We start from the raw sequence: 25,544 nt of genomic DNA, 5'->3' as shown, positions 1-25,544 counted from the left end.
TTGATTACTTTGCTCTCGAACGGAGAAAATAATTCGCAAAGTGAATACACAACTTGGAGAAAAACGTTCAATAAGCTTCGGTCTCACTTTTTGGTTCCCTACACAATATTATTATCTCTCCCACGAAGCTGTTACCAAAATAGTTTTAAATCTGTGGAATGTAAAGTACGATGAGGCACTGAGAGAAATTAGAAAACAGACGCGGTTACATGATTTAAAATTATGACAGTAATATTTGATCAATACTGAATGCTACAAGGTAATTGCATATTAAGACACCATCAGTTTTTCAAGACAACTTGGATTAACCTAAACATCGGAATAAGCATGAGGAAAAGAATCCGCCTCACAACCCAACTGTCAATCACAGAGCAAGATCGGAACTCAGTCCGCTTCAGGCCTGCAATAGGCGAGGCGGTGATCTCACTCCGGTCGCTGAAATTCATCTCCCACATAACTGAAGTCATTCACAAGCGGATTCGAACCCGTGACCGCTTGATTGTAGTCCGAATACGCTAATCGCTCAGTATATTATATAATGGTAATTGCTCAGTATATTATATAATGGTAATCGCATTGTATTATGTACTATATTGTATTATATTATACAATAGCATTATATTACATAATGGAAATATTTTCACGTACCCTTTCACACTTTTGGTATTTTACTTGGCGATTATCACGTAACTGTCGGCTGCACCGTGTAACCCTCGCAACAAATTCATTCAGTCGAACTCGTTAGTTCAAATCGAAGTTGTTCGTTCAATTGCTTATCTCTTGGAACTGTAAAATTGCCATTCTCTTAATGAAAGCGTAAAATACACAAAGCGTCTTTCAAGTAGTATTGAGACGAATCGAATTAAACTCAGTTCAGTGTTAGTGTTGTGAGGATTGATGAAATGTGGTTTTATTACGCTGTACGTATATTCTTAGAATAGTTCAGGAGAATTTCACTAAAAGGTTACTGTAAGTTAATAATATTTTTAAAATATCAGTAAATTTAATAATTAGCCCAAACTTTTTAAGAAAAATAGTTTTTAATTAAAAACACCTATTTTTATTTAAATTAATAAGATATATTAAGTTAAACTTTTTATTATCATTCAATATCCCGGCAAAATGCAGATACAGGCTGCAGTCACTACCCTGAGAATAGAACAGACAAAAAAGGAAACAGATCTCTTAACCCTGCCCACAGGCACCCGAATCGAGGGCTCCCCAGTTGCCTGACACTCAACAAAAGACAACAAAACACCAGCTCTCACAAATGGAAACTACCAACAGTCTGGAAAGTCACCGTCGAAGCAGGACATACGCCGAAGTAGCCTGCTCATTCAAAGATATCCAGCAGGACCTAATTCTTCCAAACATGAAAACAGTCATCACAGCCTCATTGGCAAACATGCTCCAAGACTTCAGTAAATTAAACCCGTACCAAACTCCACAAAAAGATTTCTAAAAGAAACTCAAACCATCTTATCAATGCTTGTTAATGAACAAAACTAGATTACTCCTAGCCTCACTACACATCGCCTCTTGGAAAGCCAATGGCCTAAAAAACAAGACAGTGGAGCTTCAAGAATTCTCTCACAGATACAACCCTGACATCATCCTAATTAATGAAACTCATTTAAGACCTGCAAACAATAAAAAACTGATAGGCTACACACTATACAGAAATAACCGACTGGATTACAGAGGCAGTGGTACAGCCATATTTATCAGGAACTGCATCAGACACAATGGACTACTCACCTCACTCCCAACGTACCACACAAACTTAACTGGAAGACTTAAAATCTACGCCGCCTACAACTCCCCGGTTAAACCCCTGCTATTTTCTGACTTGGATGCTGTACCGGGAATAAATGAATCCATCATCGTCGCTGGGGACTTAAATTCCAAACATCCCTCCTGGAACAGCAGAACCACAAATAAAAATGGCCGTATCCTCTTCAGCTACACAGGATTAAACAACGCTGTCGTAACAGGACCCACCGAACAAACCCACCACAGCCCAACTGGCACAGCCGACATCCTAGACATCCCCATCCTAGACAACATCAAATACCAGTACAGCATTCAAGCACTGAACGAATTATCATCAGACCACAACCCAATCCTACTTCACTTAGGGAACAAAGACCAGTCACCTCCCCCCAAAAAAAACCTCCATTGTGTGGGAGAAACTTAGGAAAGTGCTACCAGAACACATTGGTCCGGTTCCCCATATAAAGGCCAAGAAAGAAATAGACAAGGCAATAAAGAACCTCACCAATCAAATCAATAAAGCCATAACAGCAGCCACAGTATTCACGATTACCCACAAACAAAACCGTCTCCCGGATAACATCATGGACTTAATAAAGTAAAGAAACAGACAAAGAAAAAGATTCCACAACACTCGTACTCACCAGGACAAAACAGCCCTCAACAGATTAAACAAGAAGTTCTCGAGAACCACAGGAATCAACAATCAGACAACAAGCTCACCTCCATCTCCACAGCAGATCATTCCATATGGAAATTCCTAAACAACCCCAGGAACAAGCGCAAATCTCTCCCCCCTCTGTAAGCAGAACATCTATCTGTTTACAGAGGGGGGTAGTCTAGAGAAACAATGCAGTCCTGCATATGAGAACCTAAACATCAGCCATGTATACAAGATCCATCGTAAAGTCAGGTTCACAGTAAATCGCCCGATGACAATCCAAGCCCTATAATGCTTACAGAAATAATCGGCATCATCAACCATCTCAAGATCAAAAAAGCCCCAGATCCTGACGGCATCACTAACAAAGTCATCACGGCACTACCACGCAAAGCCATAGCACATTTAGCAAACATCATAAACTCCATAATTCTTAAATGGCAGCACTTCCCCAGTCATGGAAAATTGCTGACATCATCCCAATTCACAAACCAGGCAAAGATCCACACCTACTGAAAATTACAGTCCCATCAGCCTACTATCCAACTTAGGGAAAATAGCAGGGAAAATCAGACTCCAAGATCATGTCAACCAACTAAATATCATTCCAAAAGAACAATTTGGCTTCCATCAAAATCACAGCACCACCCAACAGATCCATACACTAGTAGAATACATCACCAAATGATTTAATTGGAACCAACACACTGGAGCCGTCTTCCTAGACATATCAAAGGCCTTCGATAAGATCTGCCACCAAGGCCTCCTCTACAAACTTATCATCGCAAACATTCCAATAAACATGATACACCTGATTAAATCATACTTCTGAAACAGGAGGATGCAAGTCAAAATCAATGAAACAGTCTCATCCCAACGGAAAATCCTCGCTGGAGTTCCTAAAGGATCACCGGTAGCCCAGATCCTGTTCAACATCTATATGGCAGACATCCCTCAAAATCCTCTCACATCCACCATCGCCGTTTATGAAGATGACACGGATATACTACACAGATCCCGCTAACCACATTTCGTAAACCAAAAAAAAAAACTACAAGGCACCATCCTGAATCTAGAAAAATGGTTTAAAGACTGGCGATTACAATTAAACTCCCAGAAAAGCACAACGATACTCTTCACAAGAAGAGGAGACATCACCCTGTTCAACTCAAAAATTTCCTGGAAAACTGAAGCAAAATATCTCGGAATAATTCTCGATAAACGATTATGCTTCGATAGCCACATCAAGAGCACATGCACCAAAGTTTCAAAAGTTATCGCCCAGCTAAACCCTTTGATCAACAGACACAGCAAACTAAGCTCAAGAATCACAATTCTACTCTACAAGATAGTGATCCGTCCCACAATTATATATGCCTCCCCAGCCTGGAGCCATACCTCCAAGACAAACATCCTCAAGCTACAAAGACTACAGAACAAGTGCCTGCGAATGATACTGGACGCCCCGTGGTTCATCAATAACTAGGACGGTAATGACCACTGGAAACATAAAACACCGAAAGCCATCATAACACTCAACGACGTATAACCACGTCTGGCCACTCAGAGCGAGCTAAAATAGCTCACAAATCTCTCTCATCACTGCTCCCGAAACAGACAACAGGGAATATAAAAAGCGTCAAGCTTCACTCTCTGCGCCATATATGTCCTGCATCCTGCGTCATGCAATATGAAAAAGTGACTCAATAGTTATGGTAGAAAGTGATGATGTCTGACGTGCGGGATTTTGATAGTTGATGTAAAATGTGATTCAAGGAATTTTGACTAGAAATTTTACTAGTAGTAAATAGTTTTACTACTACAATCAATCAGTTTATTTCTCAAACAGGTCCAAAAAACCAACTAAGCAGATAAGTCAACAAATTTCAAAACAAGGGCGATACACTAGGCCTACTGCCATTAGTATCGCCATTGCTTCATTCACTTCATTAGAAACTGTCTATTATTATTATTGTGGAAAGGGAAAGTCATGTCCTGCTCTACAGAACAAGGCTGGTCTAACCATGGATGCACCGTACGAAGACTTAATTTTAAACAGCTTCTGGCAATATTTAAACACGTAGGCAATCTGCTTCACACAAAGTGGCCAGGAAAGGTTGTAGTTCATGAAATAAATGAAGTTGATGTAGATGACTCTCAACTCTTATAACTTCTTCAAGATAGCGCTAGCGAAATAGCAACCACTACTGAGGATAATCCCCTTACTGACCACACCGATTATCAGGAGGTTCGCGCTCGCAAAACTACAGCCTCTGAACCACCCAATGCGGATGAAATGGAAGAGGATGGCCCTGTCCCGGACTCTCCTACCTCCTCAAGGGAAAAGTTACCCCTGGTTATTCTGCGTTAAAAGAATAAATGGATGTCGCTAAGGACTACGATGTACAACTTACAGATTTCATACAGCCAAGCGATGAATGTCACAGACGGTATTAAAATCCAACCCAGGAAAGTGATGGAGTATCGACGGTTAACGTCTGAATTGAATACCAGAGGTATTCAGTACCACACGTTTTCACCAGGATCAGAAAAAAACCTCAATGTAGTGATTAGAGGTGTATCTGAAGATGATTCCACAGAAGAAATCACTGCAGGTATACACCAGCAAGATTTATCACCAGTAAAGGTCAGCAGAATGACCAGAAGAGACAGCACTCCAATGCCACTGGTATTAGTAGAGATCAGTCAAACCTACAAGCACATATATGATCTGACGTCCATCTGTGGACTGAAATTCACTATAGAACAATTTTGGAAAAGGGTTTCAACAGGGAAATGCCACAGATGTCAGAAGTTTGGTCACGCCCAGAAAATGTGCAAGGCTGAATTTAAATGCTTAAAATAGGAGGTCAGCCACACAACAAATGCATGCTCTAAGCCAAAATCCACCCCGGCTAAATGTGCCAACTGTGGCGGTTCTCACACGGCCAACTACAGAGGATGCGCGCACAATACAAGAAATAGAAAACCAGAAGAAGGAACATACTGTTCCTCTGTTAGTACACCTACGTCAGAGACTACTTCATAGCCTCCTAAAGATCAAAAAGGATCAGAAGCCCATCTGCAGAAGTCAGAGACCTAAAAGAACAACTCAGAAACAACAATCTAGGAAATATGTGGATGTAACTCGCCCTAAACAGACATCCCTGGAACAGTCAACATCACATCCAAATCTGACAGCTATCATTACCCCTTCCTTGGCAAATATGCTGTTGGAGTTTAGCAGATCCAACCCCTCACCATGCTCTACAAATAGATTTGTAAAGGACCCACAGGTCATTATCTCAGCACTCACTCATGAACAGAAATAAAATAAAACCAGATTCTTTACAGATCATAGCATGGATTGCGAACAGATTAAGAGGTAGAACCTTGGAGCTCCGGGAGTTCTCCCAAAGGCGTCAGCCAGATATGCTCTTGATAAATGAAACCCATCTCCGACCATCAGATAATCCCAAATTAAATGGATACCAGATGTACAGAACTGACAGATTATCCTGCAGAGGAGGCAGCACTGCTATTTATATTAAAAATTACATCAATCATCACTCTATAAATATTCCATCCACCATTAAACTTGAGATTACAGGCATAGAAATTCCCACGTGCAGGGTGGGCAAACTAAAGATTTTTGCAGCATATAATCATCCGCAAAAAACATTACTGTTTTCAGATCGGAACGCTGTACTGATCAACAGAGAGCCTGTCATCATGGCTTGCGACTTAAACACCAAGCATCCTATCTGGAATAGCCGTTCCACAAATAAAAATGGTCACATCCTCGCTAACTACTCTGGATCCAACAATGTGGTTGTGGCAGGCCCCACAGAGCCTACCCATCGCAACACATACGCTCGGGCTGATGTACTAGACGTAACTATCCTACAGAATGTAAGACTCCAGTACAGTGTAGTGACTCTAAATGATCTTTCATCTGACCACAAGCCCATTCTATTAAAGCCGGGAAACCAGGATAACCTGTCTCCCCCCCCAACTCATATATACCTTGGGCTAAACTATCCAAAGTATTCCCAAAATATATTGGTCCTGTACCATTCATTAAATTCACAGAAGGAATTGAAACAGCATTAAAGGATCTAACCGAACAAATCAACACTGCCGTTGCAGCAGTAACTATTTCCATAACTATTCCAGATCTGACCACTTGCCAGAAGACATTATGAACCTTGATCAGTGAAACAAACAGAGCAAGAAAAAGATATCACAACACTCGAGCACCTCAAGATAAAAGAATTTTGGAAAGATTCACCTCTGCAGTTAGAGATGCCCTCACAGCGCACTGAAATCAAATTTGGGAAGGAAAATTGAATTCTATCTCTCCTGACAATCACTCCATATGGAATCTTATCAAAAACATCCAGAATAAAAACAAACCTCTTCCTCCTCTCCAAACAGATACTGGCCATATCCATACCAGTGCAGACAAAGCCTAGGCAATAGTAACATCTCTAGTAAAGCAATACAAACCATCATATGACCATCTCGGCTTCAATCACATCTACAAGGTTCATCGATATGTCAGATCTTCGATCAAACTTTCTGTCACATGCCCTAGTCACATTGCACCCACATCACCTGTAGAATTATACGACATAATCAAGAAGCTTAAAAACAAAATGGCTCCTGGACCTGATGGAATCACAAACAGGGTGATAAAACTACTACCCCACACAGCTATTGTGCATCTGACTAACATTATAAACTCCATCTTACACTACAAATATTTTCCTTCCCACTGGAAACTAGCAAATGTAATCCCAATCCATAAACCTGAAAAAGACACGCGATCACCTCAAAACTACAGACCAATTAGCTTCATCTCCAACCTAGGCAAAATTGCGAGAAAGTCATCCTCACTAGACTCCAAGAACTAGTGCACAAATTAAACATTCTTCCTGAGGAGCAATTTGGATTCCGACAATTTCACAGTACTACACAATAAGTATACAGATTGGTAGAATATGTTACTACGGGATTTAACTGGCGTCAATGCACTGGGGCTGTTTTCCTTGACATAGTCAGGAAAACAGCCCCAGTGCATTGAGCTTTATATAGCAAGCCATAGTGCCGACAAAGTCTGGCGCTACGGCTTGCTATATAAAATGATAACATCTGGAATACCATTGGAAGTGGTACACTTGATCAGATAATACCTCTATTGCGCATGCAAGTTAAGTTAAATGGCACACTCTCCATACAAAAACGCATCTTGGCTGGTGTCCCACAAGGATCACTACTGGCATCAACTCTTTTCTCCATTTATATGTGTGATATTCCGCACAACCCACTGTCATCTATCAAAGCTTTGTATGTGGATGATACAGCGATATTAGCCAGATCTTTAAAACCGCACCTAGCAATCAAAAGACTGCAGGAAAATCTACAGATAATTGAACAATATTTCACCAAATGGCGACTCAAAATAAATCCTCAGAAAAGCGTAGCCGTACTGTTCGCCAGAAGATCAATGCTTCCTACTGGACACGTTCTCCTTTTTAACACAGAAATCCCTTGGTAATCTGAGATCAAATACCTTGGCATATTGTTGGACAGAAAATTGACTTTCAGCTACCATATCAAGTCTCAATGTTTAAAGACATCAAAAATCATTGCACAATCTATCCTCTAATAAACAGAAACAGCAAATTGAGCACCAGAATCAAACTACTTATATATATATGATGATTCACACTATACTCATCTATGATTCTCCGGCTTGCAGTCAAACTGCTAATACTAATATCTTCAAACTGCCACGTGTGCAGAATAAATGTCTCAGAATAATCCTGAACGCACCATGGTTCATACGCACTGTGCAACTTCACCGGGACACAGATGTCCCCTATATTTATACCCACATGCAGACTATAGCAACTAAGTTCTTTTTAATAGCATCTGTACATCCTAATAATCTAATTCAACTAGCTGCAAATTACGACGCAACAGATTACACCAAGTACAAAAGACCAAAAGCTATTTTAAACTACAACCTCACTGACTAATCTTGAGACCCACTCAGGGTGAGCAACAGGCTCATTAATATTTTCCCTCTCACAGTTTTCCTCATCAGACAGCGGGGAATATGAAAAGCATCTGCGTCACCCTTTAAGCCAATAAAGTTGAAAGTTGAAAGTCATGCAATATGAAAAAACCGGTTCACTGTTCCAGTGAACTAATCGCTTTATTTAACAAATTTAGGTGTTAGTAACACCTAAATATATTAATAAAACCAAACAAAGATATTTATTCAACTTATTTCAGGTATTGATTAGCACAATGAACTCAGTAGTTGCAAAAGAGAACAAATCACAAATAATGATGCATTGAGCGATAAATATTTGTTTTTAATTTTACAATAATTCATTGATACGATTTCTTTGGATGTTACGAATTATTTTTTGAGTTCTATGGCGTGTGGGAACAGTTTGCTGGAAATCGGTTAAATCAAATCTAAACCACATCTGATTTATAACAGCATGCACAACTTCTTCCATCATCGTGGATTCACAACAGCATGCACAACTTCTTCCATCATCGTGGATTCACATGCCTTCATATCCTGCTGTAGCATGGGATTCGTCACTGTTATAAAAGTATGCGATAAAAAAGACGATACTTGTATGCCATTAAAAATCACCGAAGTCAATGAAATTATTTTCAATAGTGGTATGAAAATACAACAGAATTAGGGAACAGCAAAAAAAAACGAATGTACACCTAAGAAAAAATAATAAGATGGCAACAGAAAGACGATTAAGGAGGAAAAATAATAAAGGAAATGTCTGTGTCATTATTTAATTCATCAGATGTTGTTTGCACATCTTTAAAATGTTCAACTGTAATTTGAAGTTTAATATCGCGAATAAAAATAAAGATAACACGCGTGTGTGAAAGCCTGCCTGTATGTAGGAATGCACTTCGTGCAAGATTGCAATTACGAGTATGCTCAATAGCGAAAGACGTTCGACACATTTCTGTCATTTTATAATTACATGCATTAGATTAATTGAAAACCGAGCTGAAAGCGAATTACCCTACTCCCTCGCCATGGTTATTTACCTCTGTGTTTAATCGTTAAAGGTTCACGAGGATTTCCATTATAAGGCGCTAAATACAAGACGAGGAAATGCAGACGAAGTAGAGATGAACAGATGAAGCTACACGTGCGATATTAATCGCTGAGAGAAATCTCACACACGAACACAAAGAGAGGATCCACAAATATGCCAGTATTTTAAACGTGGTTCTTTTTTTAAAACCCAAGCGGTAGCAGATACGAAGCGAAGATAATCAAGAAACTATTTCAATTGTTATTTGCACAGGACATCCATTCCCTCCTGATATCTACGCATGCAAAAATAATTTGTGTGTGTATGGGGGGGGGGGGTAGGCGCATGTTAACGCAGCTGAAAAGAGACTCGTGTTTTGAGCCTTATAAATTCATTCGGTATAGACGAGCCGTTAGATCGGAAAGATCCGGATTCGAATCTGTGTCTGAAGTGAGGAATCTTTGGCAGCTGTTTTGAACCAAATGGCGAATTAGCCAGTTTCATACAGGGGTAGAGGGTTTTTCTCCCGTCAAAACATGCACCGTAAACACACACATCTACAGACAAACTACTAGACGGAAGAGATCAGACCCCCCTCATCATCTTACCTTTATTACTGTGCATGATAGGTTTCAAGTCAAGATCCATAAGAGTCAACCTCCTGGATAGAGATGACACTTGACAGGACATTTATTTCAAATAAGCTTACGTAAATTCACTTATAATACGGAAATGCACCGAAACACACTAAAGAGAAAATCGGAGATGCAACACGGTAATCAAATAACTTATATTAAATGAGTGTGTTTTAAATTTTTATAATCACAAATTTCCAACAAAAGATGAGTTTTCTTTATGCTATCGGCATGTTAATATATATAATGAGTTAATATATTTAATGAGTTAATATATTTCTGGCAACAGATTCAGTGGAGTGCCTTCCGCTTATCTATTCCTTGGTCTATTCGCGGATGAAACAAAATAAAAATTTACACAAATTGTCGCTTTAAATTGACTCCAAAAACCGACAAAATATGAAACAAATAAAAAATAACAAACTCAAATGAAAGGAATGATAAAAAAGATGGCAAAATCGTTTAAGGAATTAGAATGACAATGAAGTTGAATTTAATTGATAAAAATGTTAAAAGAAAAAGTTAAGCCATGGAATAGAGAAAGAGATATGCGATGAAATTTATTAGAGAAAGGAAAAATGATTAAATAGAAGAGCGATGAGACAAACTACATGAGAATTTTGCCTACTACACTTAATGCAAAAATACAAATACAAAAGATGTAAGACATGGTGTTAAGCTTAGTTTTCAGGAGGAGGATGTGGATAGAGAATCCACCATAAGATGCAGTGATTAATACCCTTGGAGGGTAACGGATGGCAATTCTGTAGCCAATGAAGTTCTAACTGAGGCTCGGCTATTGCTGTTTCCCTTCTGCCATGAACTTTAATAGCTCAATAACACCTTATCCGTACACTTCCTCTACAGATAACGGGGAAGATGAAAAGCACTCTTTTAGATTGTACTACACAATTTACGGAGGTTTTCCGTGAATCTTGCATTGCACTGTCTCTAACTCTGACCGAATTCTACTATCTTCCCCTACACATTAAATGTGTATGAGTTCAATGGCCGCGTAGGCCCCACCCGAAATTGATGACCAGTGGTGGATGTATGGTTTTAGGGAGGTAGGAAATCCGAGCTGAGCCAAGCAGTTTCACTGTCCCCTCCCACAACACTACAATACAACACCGCTTCTCGATCTTTGCTAATTGACTGTTCCATTCAACAGGATTGTGCTGACAGGTCCTCAGGCCTGCGGGAATATAATTGTAGGCTCACCGTCCTACTTTATTACAAAGTCTTTCACAGCCCTCAAATAACTTGAGGAGACGCCCAACTGGCGTGGAGGACATCAAAGAACAGATCCGGGCTGTAAACTTGGAGGAGACACTAGATGTGCTAAAGTTCATCATGACAAAGTTTGAGACTAACTGGCAGTCTCAAAACATACAGGTTTAAATAACAGGGTTATTTAAATATGTACGCCCAAACAAACGATACAGAAGGAGAGGATGAGGAATCTCAAGGGGAATTCATTACTGTTTAGCCACCTAAAACCCCCCACCATAACAACTCACAACGGGAGCATTCAAACAAACGACGAAGAAGAACAGAAGATCTTATGGAGGAGAGCTCATCCACATAGAACGTTCCGAAAAAGTCGGAGAAGGTCCCTCCAATCATACTATGGGATAAGAAGAAATGGACGTCGATAGTCCTCGGCAAAAAACTCAGACGAGGGAGTCAAAATCCAGCCAGCTACTGTCACTATTACAGGCAGGGCTAATGGACAACAAAAATCTTCACTACCATACTTTTGCTTTACCAAACGAAAATACCCTAAAAGTGGTGATACCCAGTGTCACAGAAGGAATCACTCTGAAGAAATCTCTGCTGATATAAGCAACGAGAGCCTGACCTCAGTCAAAGTGAGCAGGATTCTCAGGTCTGACAAAAGGCCAATGCCTTTATTACTTGTGGAGAGTGATAACACTCAGAAGAAGATATATGAGCTGACTGCTATTTATGGCTTCAGAATTACTACGGAACCTCTAAGAAAGAGAGCATCAGCAGGACAGTGCCACAGACTTCAGCGGTTTGAGCACGCCCAAAAACTATGCCGGGCCAACTTCGGCTTCTTAAAATGCGGCGAAGGCCACCAGACCATCACATGCACCAAACCAAGATCTACGCCGGCTAAGTGCGCAAACTGCGGAGGTCCCCATCTCGCCATCTAAAGAGTGCGTAGCACACCCAAAGAACCGCGGATCAGCAAAAGCCACATATCCACCGTCCAACAGTGATACTCCAGGCAATCGTGCAGATCGCCATCCAGTCCAAACACCTCCACTTTGACAACTCAGGAAGGAATACAACCTATAACCAGCACCAAAACATACGCCGAGGCTGCACTAGCCAAGGATACTTCCTCCAACGAGCTCACATGCTCCAACCTAACATCAGTACTAACTGCCTCACTAGCAACCATGCTTCAGGAATTCAGCAAAAAACAAATTCTACGCCATCTTCCACGAAGAAATTCCTGCAAGGTACCAATTCAATTCTGACAGCCCTCAATCACGAATAAAAGGAAATATAAGCCTAACTCCCTTATCATAATTGCGTGGAACGCAAATGGACTGAGCAACAAAATCCTGGAACTGCAAGAGTTCACTCACAGATACAATCGTGATATAATCTTAGTAAATGAAACACATCTCAGGCCAGCTAATAATCGTAAATTACTGAGCTACTTATTGTACAAAACAAACAGACTCACCACTAGTGGAAGAGGTACAGCCGTATGGGGTACAGCCGTATACATTAAAAACCATCTACGCCACAACGTCCTGACCAATCCGCAAACCAAAAACCTAGAGATAACAGATATTGAATTTCATACAAACAATGCTGAAAGTATCAAAATCATCTATGCTGTATACAATCGACCCACCATTCCATTACTGGTATCTGACTTGGACTCTATTCTCGGCTCTACAGACTCCGTCATCATGGCTGTCGACTTTAATACCAAGCATACAGCCGGTACAGCTCCGAAATCAATGACAAAGGTCATATTCTAAACCATTACTCAACGCGAAACTCTATTGTTATAACCGGACCCACAGAGCCCACCGATCACAGACCAGCTGGAAGCTCAGATGTAGTCGACATCGCCATTCTCAGAAACATCGGATACCAATATCGGCTGGAAACTTGAAACGAGTTATCTTCTGATCACAACCCCATTCTGCTTAAGCTCGATACAAGAGAAATTCTCTCCTCCGCCCTCATTTATATCTTGGGACAAGCTCTCCAGAACTCTCTCAGATCACATCGACCCAGTATCTATTATCCACAATAAAGAGGAAAGAGACATAGCCGTAAACAACCTTACTGCCAAATCAAAAAAGCAATGGCATCAGTTAACCAAACCACAGTCTTTCACCCTAGCGATCGTATCCCTGAGAAAATCATGTACCTAATCAGATTAAAAAACAAATCCAGAAAGAGGTACTATAATACAAGAGCCCCACAAGATAAAACAACTTTGAATGATTTAAATAGACAAGTCCGTGAAGCTCTGCAGAAACATCGAAACAGGTATTGGGAAACCCAACTGACTAATCTAAACCCAGAGAGCAATCACACCCACTTCTCCAGCAGAAGTTACAAATATCATAATCCATCTGAACAACAATAAGGTCCAGGTCAAGATGGAATCACAAAGAGAATAATCAAACTACTCCCCAGAAAAGCTACTGCGCATATAGTCAACATAATTAATGCCATCCTCAGATTCAAGCACGTTCCCATAACATGGAAGACGGCATATATCACGCCAATCAAATGATTGGAACAAACTCTAAACTCTCCTAAAGCTATAGACCTATCAGTCTTCTATCCACCCTTGGAAAGGTTGCGGAAAACGTCTTCCTTACAAGGCTTCAATCAGCAATGGATAAATTAGGTATTATTACAAATGAGCAGTTCGGATTCAGAAAAACCATAGCACTGTACAACACATACACCGACTGGTCGAATCACATATGACAAAAGGTTTCAACTAGAATTTCGACACGGCTGGGGTCTTTAGAGGTATTGTGAAGGCTTTTGATAAGGTGTGGCATCAACATCTTCTCTACAAACTCATCAAATTCAATATACCAATCAATTCAATAAAAATAATGGACACATACTTCAAAGACACATACTTGCAGGTTAAAATAAATGAAACTGTATCAACCAGACGCAAGATCCTAGCAGGTCTGCCGTAGGGCTCGCTTCTGCCCCCTGCTATTTTCAATCTACATAGCTGATATCCCTCAAAACCCAAATTCAACAATCACAGCATTATATGCAGATGATACTGCTTTATTAGCAAGATTTCTCAGCTGGCAATCAGAAGACTCTAAAGCTGTATTCATACACTGGAGAAGCGACTTATGGACTGGACGATCCAAGCAAACCCCCAGAAGAGTTCAGCGATACTGTTGTCCAAAAAGAACGTCCAGACCAAGGAGACATACACCTGCTAGGAGTCAAGATTCCATCACAGACGGAAGTCAAATATCTCTGCTTGATGCTGGACAAGAAACTTCAATTCACCAGTCATAAAACACATAAGCTCGAAGACATCCAGTGGAGCCATACCTCTGATACAAACATTCAAAAACTGCAGAGGATACAAAATAAATGCCTAAGAATGATTCTGGACGCCCATGGTTCATTAGAAACTCCCAGATTCACAGAGATGTCAACATTCCCTACATCACATCCCTCCTTCATGATCTAGCAGAAAGGTTCTTCACCAAGACAATTAATCATCCGAACCCACTGATCAAGCAAGCTTCAGACTACAATGAAGTAGAATTCTACAAATAGAAAAGACCCAAGTAAATTCAATGCTCAGCTGAACACAGCTAATCTCACTCCCCTTCCAGGGCGAGATTAAAGCTCAATAACTCTCCACTCAAAGAACTTCCCTCTCAGACAAAGGGGAATATGAAAAGCATTTATGCTTCACCCATCAAACCAGTAAAGGTTTGCAATTAGAGTATGCGAGGAATAATATTTTCTTCCATATTTTTCTAATCATGTCATCTGGATTAATAAATATGTCGATTAATAAATTCTTTAAAAAATGTTACCATGCAAAAGAAAACACTCCTAAGATAATAAACCAATCGATCACATACAAAGTTCCAGTAACGTTAGTTCAGATATCTCTGAAGAACAAAGGTGTCAGATGAAAGCTCGTGTGAATATTTTCGGTTTAAAATAAAGTGTATCATTGAATCCCATGTATGAAACTTCAGTCGACGACATGTTTTAAAGTTACAGTTGTGAGTTAAAGGGATATAAAGAGATACTTCCAAACACACACCCAAGCAGGAACATGGTCATAGTCAAAACTCGTAGTCATTGAATTCTATGCAGCTTTCTCTGTTTCCTCTGTTGAAGAAATCCACAAGAGTTCTGATATTTGGTTCGTCAGTGAGTGTGTTTCTTCCTCACTTTCTGCGGAATTTAGAAGGGTGTGCGCATTGCAAAACGAATTTCTGTGTTTTCTTAATTTATAGATGAACAGGGAAGAACTTTGTAATTAATCCATTTGGATTGACTCATGCATATTATATTACATTATTATATAACAGGGATGGCTAACTACGCGTCCTTTTGGAGCCAAAATAATTCCCGTGAGATTGCGAGGTGGATGGTGCGGAGGTGGGGATGCAGAAGCTACGCCTGAGAGTGTATGAAGAGGAACACAGACGTTTTAGGCCAGAGTGGGAAGTGGAGCTTCTTTTTGTGAAACAATATAGTAAATCAATGTGTGCCATATGTCAAATAACATTTGCGCAATTCACAGCCAGCAATCTCAAGCGTCATTATATCACGCATCATAATTTTAGTAAAAAAATTTCCTCTTGGTTCTGATCTGAGACGAACTAAACTTTCAACTTTGAAAGAACTCCATGGGCAGAGTAAATGGATGCCCATGTTTACTAAAGTGGATGATGTTACTGCCGAGGCTGGTTTTATTTTAGCATTTAATATTGCACAGGCATAACGTCCGTACACGGAAGAAGAATTTGTCAAGTAGAATGTTGCACAAATAATTTCAGCTTTAGACCCAGATAATAAATAACTACTTAAACTGATTGAACAGATGCCAGTCTTCTCCAGGCATACAATTGAAAGGAGAAAGTTCAAAATAAACAACTTTTCGTGTGTTTCGAATTAAAGTTTTTTATTGCAGTAATTTTTATTAACCCTTTTTTTTAAAAATTTTCTTACTCTGTTTTGTTGTCTCCGCTTCACTTTTTTGTTTATTTTTACCTGGTAGAGTCTGAAAAGCCGCATAACGCATGGACACGAACCACATGTGGCTCGCGAGCCACGTTGTGGCCACCCTTGTTATATAATATTGGATATATATTTTTTCTAACGGCTAACAACGTGTAAGAAAAACAGGATATTAAAACATCGATATATTTAATGCCACGTTCCAAAGGACATCATCATGGAGAGAACAAGACATCTATTAAGATATTCAGAACACCAATCACAAGAAAGGAATCATGTGATTACTTCTTTATGTCTCGATCCAAACTCTCTTAACGAGAGAGTGAACTAACAGAGTTCAGATAGGAATTTCGGTAACTAATTTTTGGACAGGCCCCCATACTGCAAAGGTTAAAATCTAGGAACATCAAGACTCCACCAGATTCTTAAAATCCTATTCTCCGTTAACCACTTAGGATGTTTTCCCCAGGGCAGTCTCCCTTATCGAATTGCTGTAATTGATTTTGGTTCTGTGGAGATGTTCTTCAGTAGAAATCAAGAACGCATCGCTCTTTCCGTACTTTCTGAAGTCCAGCTTGGTGATTTGCATACCGCACTGACACTTTTTCGTACGACCCATCCGGGAATCCTCTGTTATCTCTTAATATTAGCTTTCTGATTAGGCATGTACATTACTACCCGAAATAGTTTTTTTTTCGCATTGCAGTAAGGATGAGAATATTTCTAGCAATTGAATCTTAGAATATATATATATATATATATATATATATATATATATATAGCTTGAACTACAGTCCAAGCTCATAATAATGTTGTACACCTGTGCGTGTGTGGAATCACGCGATCTCCAGTATCTAATAGTAGAGTTGAAAGAGTCAGGCAAATTATAGCTAAGATTGTTATTCATGTGAAAAGGGTCCAAGGTGATTTCTTTTGACTCGACAATGCGGCGCTCTACTTCATCATGGGAGATGTGTAGGTTTGAAGTTGATGTCCAGTTTATTTCATGTTGGTGGCTTTCTTATAAGAGAACCAGAGCAACTGCTCTGTCAAGCCATGTCCTGTTTTCAATAAACACGAACAACGAAAGCCACCAACATGAAATAAACTGGACATCAACTTCAAACCTACACATCTCCCATGATGAAGTAGAGCGCCGCATTGTCGAGTCAAAAGAAATCACCTTGGACCCTTTTCACATGAATAACAATCTTAGCTATAATTTGCCTGACTCTTTCAACTCTACTATTAGATACTGGAGATCGCGTGATTCCACACACGCACAGGTGTACAACAATAGAACTTTAACTCGGACTGTAGTTCAAGCTCATAATAGCTGTAATTTACAGTCGAATATTATGGCTTTATAATTGTATAGCTTTAGAGTGTGTCAATGTTAATTTCGTGTCTTTTAATATCTTTCTATTTAGTGGTAGGGCTGCTATATATATATATATATATATATATATATATATATATATATATATATATATATATATATATATATATATAGCAGCCCTACCACTGAACTATTCCATCGTCAGGCTAGTCCCCTGACATGGAGAACATAATCCTACTTGTAAGCTGACAGAAAAAGATAATCGGATTGAATCTATGGGAAACGACCCTGGAATAGAAAAGAGAAAACGAAAATGGAAACGACAAAATATAATGCACATAGCAAACTGGAATGTAAGAGGAATAGCATATAAAGAAATAGAATTAGACCAGTTACTAAATGAAAGAAATTTTAAATTAGCAGTAATCACTGAAACAAAAAAGAAATTAAAAGGAACTATGAGAACTGAAAATTTTAATGTGATATACAGTGGAGTCGACTGAGACCAAAGAGCACAAGCAGGAGTCATGATTTGGATTCATAATTCCCTTTCAAAACAGTTAAAACATTATATATTATGGAATGAAAGAATAATAGAAGCTAGAATAAAAATAGATAGAGGCTATTTAACAATAATTGGTTTATATGCCCCAGAAGAAGGAAGAGAACAGGATAATATTGATTTTTTATAATCAGCTACAAAACATATATAATAAAATAAATAAAAATGACTACATAATTTTAGCAGGAGACTTAAATGCAAGAATTGGAAACACGAAAATTAATAATAATATAGGAATACATGGAGAACACACTCTAAACAGAAATGTTAAAAAAAATTGATTGACTTTGTAGTTTATAATAACCTAAAAATAATGAATTCCTTCTATAAACATAACGACATACATAAATATACTTGGGCAGCAAGAGAATGGAAATCAATATTAGATTACTTCATATTAAATGAAAAGACATCAAAATTTTCACTAGATGTTAGAGTTCACAGAGGATATGAAATAAGCAGTGACCACTTCCTTGTTAAAATAAAATTAAGATTACCACCTAAATGGCTACAAGTAACAAGAACAGAAAGAAAAATTGAAACACTTGCTTATAAAACTAGACTAGTGAATGACACAAATGTACAATGGCTATATGAACAAAGAATTAACCAATATCTAGATAAAATAAAACAAAATGAAGAAATAGAAATAGAATGGCTTAATATAAAAACGATACTAAATGCAGCAGCAAATGAAAGCTTAGGAAAGACCAAAAAATTCAATAAAAGAAAAAAACTTAAGATCTAGGATGATACAATCAAAGAAATAATTAAAAAAAAATAGAAGCCTATCACAAATGGTTAAGCAGTAAAAGATTAGAATATGAAATAGAATATAAAAGAATAAGAGCCATAGCTAAAAGAGAAGTCAGAAAAAGACATAGAGAATCATGGAATAAATTTGTTTCTAATTTAGAACATGATTTATATAAAATAAGACCCAATGTATATAAGATTTTGAAACACCTAAATGCAGATACCAAAGAAAACATAAAATTAAACACTGAATTAAAATTAGAAGAATTTCTAAATTACTACACAGAACTGTGGACAGACAAATATTTTAAAAAAGTGAACTTGCTAACAATTAACGAAAATGAAAAGAAAATAACTGAATAAGAATTAGAAATCAGCCTGAAAGAAACAAGAAACGGAAAATCACCTGTAGAAGATAAGCCAGGTTCAGAACTATATAAATATGCAGGAACAAGATTCAAAAAAAGATTCTTATTATTTTTAAATAAAATTTACTCAACTGGTATCCCCCCAATAGAATGGAAAAACGCAATTGTGATTCCTATCTTTAAGAAAGGTAACAGAGATGACCCTAAAAACTATAGAGGTATCAGTATACTAAATTCCTGTTACAAAATATATAGCAGAATTTTAAATAACAAACTAAGGAAATATTCCGAAAACTTTATTCTAGAGGTACAGAATGGATATAGAAAAGGACTATCATGTATAGACCCAGCCTTTTGCCTAAAATTAATAGTAGAGAAAAGAAGAGAATATAATTTGGAAACACATATTGCATTTATTGATTTTGAAAAAGCATTTGACAAAGTTAAACGAAACATATTATTTAACATATTAAAAGAAAGACAAATACCAAATAATATCCTAAAAGCTATCATAAGTATATATGAAAATAATCAAATACAAATAAGATTAAATCACGAGCTATCATATACAAGAGAGATAAATCAAGGGGTCCGACAGGGATGTCCCCTCTCAGCAACTCTTTTTAATATCTACTTAAATGAAATAATAATAAAACGGAGTAAAAATTTACACCAAGGAATTAAACTTTCACCTACAGTTAACTTAAACACTCTCCTCTTTGCAGACGACCAAATAATAATTATAAATTCTGAAGATAACTTACAGAAAGCTATTTGAAATCTAAATGAGATATTCAAAGATTATGGTATGATAATATCAACGGAAAAATCAAAAACTATAGCCTTTAAAGGAAAAGATCCAGCAAGAACTAAAATAGTAATAATTAACAAGATCTTAGAACAGGTGAATTCATTTAACTACCTAGGATGTATGATCACATATGAAAATGAAAAAGATATAAACGTAAAAATTGCAAAATATTTAAAAATAACAGGTGTAATTAACTATATATTTAAACCAAACCTAGTTCAAAAACAAACCAGGCTAAAAGTATACAATACATTAGCCTTACCGGTCTTAATGTATGGAAGCGAAATCTGGACAATAAAACAAAAAGACAAACAAAGATTAACAACAGCAGAAATGACGTTTATGAGAAAAACTGCAAAGTATACCCTATTTGATCACAAAAGAAACGAAGATATTATGAAAGAATTAAACCAAGAACCAGTAATAGAAAAAAATTAAAAAATATAAACATAAATGGATGGAACACGTTCAAAGAATGAAAACAGAAAGATTACCAAAACAAGCCTTAAAGTACAAGCCATTAGGAAAAAGAAAACCAGGACGTCCTCTTAAACGATGACTTCTAAGGCCGGAACAGGCCATGCTAGGCCTAAATCCTTGATACGTATGATGATGATGATGATGATATATATATATGTAGAAAGTATTTTACCTTGGGTATAATAAATGTTAAAGATACCAAGCTATTTTAAACCTGATTTTACTCCAATTCCCAAGTAAGCAAACAGACAAACAAGTCAAGTTTGCGCCTACAAGTGTTGCAAGTCTAGCTGACAATGCACGTAGTGCAAGACCAAGGCAACTCATGGTAAAAGTAGAATAAGCTCTGATCACTAATCATAATATTTACCTTTAATGCAAAGCACATCTCCTGGAGGAGATGTATGACGCTTTGTATTAAAGGCAAGGGGCCACTACCCAGACCGGTTTCGACCTTATGAATAAGTAAAACCGTCTCAAAAAATTCTGATGATCTCTAGGCCACTCAATTGTGGGCGAAAGACCGTCCATCTCAGCGTTGGCCACTCAGTGATGGCCTTCCACCCACCAACACCACCGAGCAGAACCGCTCATATTCCTAAGAAAAGCATTCACCGACGAAGCCCCTCTCCGGGCCGTGCCGGAAAACACTTTCCCCGGAGACTCAAATTGCTCCCTTAAGGCAAAACCTTAAGAGAGCGAACTCATAATAGCCCCCAACCGGTTTCGACCTTTATTGAGGTGTATTTAAGTAAAGACCTCTCTAAAAATTAGGACGATCCCTAGACCACTCCATAATGGCCTAAAGACCGTCCAACTCAGCGTTGTTCCACTCAGTGACAAGCTCACCCCGTCACCGAGAAGAACTTCTCAGCGTTGACTCTACCCAGTGGCAGGCTCGTCCCACCACCAGCTAGAGCATAACCTCAGCGGTGGCCCTACTTAGAGACAGGCAAAAACCTATCCCCAAGCAGAGCCTCTCAAAGCCAGCCTCCACCAGTTTCCTTCAACTCAGCCCCACCACCAGCTAGAGCATAACCTCAGCGGTGGCCCTGCTTAGAGACAGGCAAAAACCTAACCCAAGCAGAGCCTCTCAAAGCCAGCCTCCACCAGTTCCGACCCCTGTCGAGGTCTCATCAGTGGGAGCCAGGCTAGAAATACCAAAATTTTAGTAATACAGAGCTTATAAGTATAAAAATCTCAGGAGGAGATATAAATGTAGAAAGTATTTTACCTTGGGTATAATAAATGTTAAAGATACCAAGCTATTTTAAACCTGGTTTTACTCCATTTCCCAAGTAAGCAAACAGACAAACAAGTGAAGTTTGCGCCTGCAAGTGTTGCAAGTCTAGCTTAGCTGACCCTGCACGTAGTGCAAGACCAAAGCAACTCATAGTAAAAGTAGCGGCCTAACAAACTGGAAACACTCACCATTTATAATCCTAACATAACACATAACACAAAGTATTCATTTGTGTTCGATCTTGTGTAGTTTTCTATCAAGGATCTTGAAAGAGCAAATTCAACACATAATGTTAGCGATGTAAGAATGTGTGTCCATTGCAATAATTCATTACGTTTTTCCACAAATTGGTGCATAAAGTTAACCAATTTTTATAATTATATATCAACTAAAAGATTCCTTCAACTAAAAGTGTTGGCTGAAAAATACTGGCTAGATTATATAATAAGAGAAAATATTAGCGCCTTAATGACTACAATTTATGGAGATATTTTCACTTTATTATAGCATATTATTGTATTAAAATAGTGTAGTATTACAATTTCAAATATATTTCATAAAAAGTATGAATAAATGTATGAATTCAGTGCGCCTGTTTAGCTCTGTTGAAATGGTATTTGCATCCATTACGTGCCACTCGAAAAAATACTATTTTAAGTTTGATTCTAGTTGCCAATTAAAGAAACTTTTATACGGTTGATTTCACAGTTAGTGGATCGCTGGCAAGAACGGGCCGCTTTGCTTTTTTTCTTTCCTACTGCAAACTTGGATTTTTTTAAATCCTGCAATTCGAAATCTTGACATAGAACTCAAACTATTGCACTTAATAACACGTGTTAAAGTATAGGGACACCAGATGGCGGCTGTTGTCTGCCGTACTCTCTTTTCCTGGATGTCACTTAAAATCATTGATCATCTTGGGCCACCTATCATGACTAATAAGGTTGAAGACTGCCACTTCCTCTCCGGTTAATTTTATTTATATTATATATATATAAATTAATTACAGAAAACGGACGACACAACATAGCTTTTACTGAAATTCCTTCATAAAATAGGTAAAAAAAGTTCATTTTTTTACATAAAAAAAAATCAGCTAACGCCTTTTTATTCCCGTATACGGGAGTAGGCGAGGCCATTTAGCCCTATCTAACTTTTTGAAGACTGAGTGGGCAGTTCAATCTCCACTGGTACCAATCAGAGATAGATGGCCCAAGGCTATCACTAATTAAGCGGTACACAGTGAAGAGAGACGGCTGAAATGTGCCGCCATCTCGTGGTCGCTAACCCTAACACAATATATTTAATGTCTGAAATAATGTGGGTTCTACGGTCGATTTTCTTGAGTTTACAGGACGAAAAACCCGAGTTACCGGGAGGAAAAACTTACATAGGATACAAATAACAAGAAACTATTTCTTCATAACTTTGTAGGCTTTAATTATATTTCATATTTCTTGAAGTGATGAGTTTCAAGTATTTAATGGTTACTGCCTTACACCTTGCAGACAGAAATTCCAAAAACTCGCACGCAGGGCCGTACTTATGCACAGGCGTACAAAAAAAAAAGCTGGGTCCTCGGCTAATTTAATTGCTCCAAACAATGAAGGAGCGGCTCCGGAGTACTCTAACGAATAGGGTCCCGCGAGCCTCCGGAAAAGTGTATGCTTTCACAATAAACACAAACATACGGTTGTGATTAAGATGATGCAATAGTTTGTTTCTTATTTAATGTTCAGATATGACAGAAAATAAGATTCAAATATCATCCATGTCACTGAATAGTTATCAATGCGGAAACTCTCTTGTCAGTATATTATGTCGTTTCCGTGTCGAGCAGGAGCATTTTTTCAAGATTTTGTCATACGACCTGCTTGTCTGAATGTTTACGAATAAATTTAATTTTGTAAAATTGGTTTGGTGAACGGCTTTAACGATGCAGAAAATCTCAAATGCAATTCCGATTTCAAGTTATCCATATATGCGCCGGATGACTACTTTATGAAGAGATGTGACCAACCTATCTGTGTACCTGAAAATTCGAAATAGGTTATTAAAACACATTTATTTAGATGATGTGTTTGCTACTACAATAAAAATGTCTTCTTTACCATATGTAGTATGATTGTGGGAGAGGAGATTATTTCTGATTACGTAGGGTGTCTTTAATTCTCATTGTCTCCAGTTTGCAATGACATAATAATAGCTATTTGTATTTCTGCATGTGCAGTATAGCCACTGATGGAAAGGAATGTTTATCACTATACAGGGAGACATTTTCATTTTAGTTTGTGAGATAACAGGTGTATTGAGCAAAGATTTGTTTATGTCATATATTAAAAACGAATCCTTCTATCTTTTATGGCAAACATACTCTTGTCATTAAATATGACACGAGTATGTTTGCAATACAACAAAAGCTTTCTGTTTTTGTATAGTTTTGATTTTTAGAGTGGAGTTGATATATATATATACATCAGCCCCATCCCAATATCTATGACACGTATTGATGTGCTTTTTGAAAACCTGAAAAAGAAAAAAAAAACGCATATACAAACATACATAAAATAAACAGTTACGTATCCGATATTAAGATGATAAGAACAATACTACACTTTTCGTATCTCGGAAGTATGGTTAAAATCAACGTGTAGTATCTGTTCTTACCCTTAATATCTGATATGTCTGCATAGGAGCCTAAAATAAACTTTTATGGAAAATGGTGAAGTGAGTGGAACTTGTTCCACCTTTGCTACGAATTGCCTGATATTGAACTATCTGTTGCTTCTTGGGGTATTGGGAGTCGTTTTAGAAAAGTATGAAAACCCCGGAAATAGACAATCGCCAATCTGCTAATCATCTTTCTAAACATAACCCCATCGTAAGCCTATGTTGTCGTTGGACATTATTTCTATAGAGTAGCTTTTAAAACGACTCTGATCCGCGTTAGGTTTTGCGATGTGATTTCCTTGATCTATTTCTAAGAGAGATATTGTCCAGTACCACGTTTAGTCTTATCTTATAAGAACTGGGCGATGGACTGAGTCCTTGACTCTTTATCCCGTCATCTGAATGAAGTAAATCTGTGTGAGTGGAGTGTTATTGAGCTAAAAAGCTCTAGTCATGGCTGGGTAACGGCAATAGCCGAGCCTCAGTTAAAACTTCATTGGCTACAGCATTGCCATTTGTTACCCTGGAAGTCCTAAAAAGGACTCATCTGCCACGTTTAGTTCTTAAAAGAACTGGGCGATGGAGTGAGTCCTTGACTCTTTATCCCGTCATCTGAATGAAGAAAATCTGTTTGAATGGGGTGTTGTTGAGCTAAAAAGCTCTAGTCATGGCTGGGTAACGGCAATAGCCGAGCCTCAGTTAAAACTTCATGGGCTACAGCATTGCCATTTGTTACCCAGGAAGTCCTAAAAAGGACTCATACCACGTTTAGTCCTTATAAGGACTGGCTTAAAGGTGCGAAGCGAGAATGCTTTTCATCTTCCCCGTTATCTGTAGAGGACGGTGTAGGGATAAGGTGTTATTGAGCTATTAAAGCTCTGATCGTGGCAGGAGGGTAACAGC

General features: G+C 38.2%; 1 pseudogene; it reads left to right on the top strand.

Moving 5' to 3' along the window:
• Nucleotides 1–24,588: 24,588 nt before the first annotated feature.
• Nucleotides 24,589–24,766, top strand: LOC150103891 (U2 spliceosomal RNA; annotated as a pseudogene).
• Nucleotides 24,767–25,544: the final 778 nt, after the last annotated feature.

This window comes from Typopeltis vanoorti, chromosome 8 (genome assembly GCF_054136105.1).
Source record: "Typopeltis vanoorti isolate ZY-2024b chromosome 8, IOZ_Tvanoo_1.0, whole genome shotgun sequence".
Lineage (NCBI taxonomy): Eukaryota > Metazoa > Arthropoda > Arachnida > Uropygi > Thelyphonidae > Typopeltis > Typopeltis vanoorti.
The sequence above is the reverse complement of the archived record's forward strand: the minus strand, read 5'-3'. Positions and strand labels throughout refer to the sequence as shown.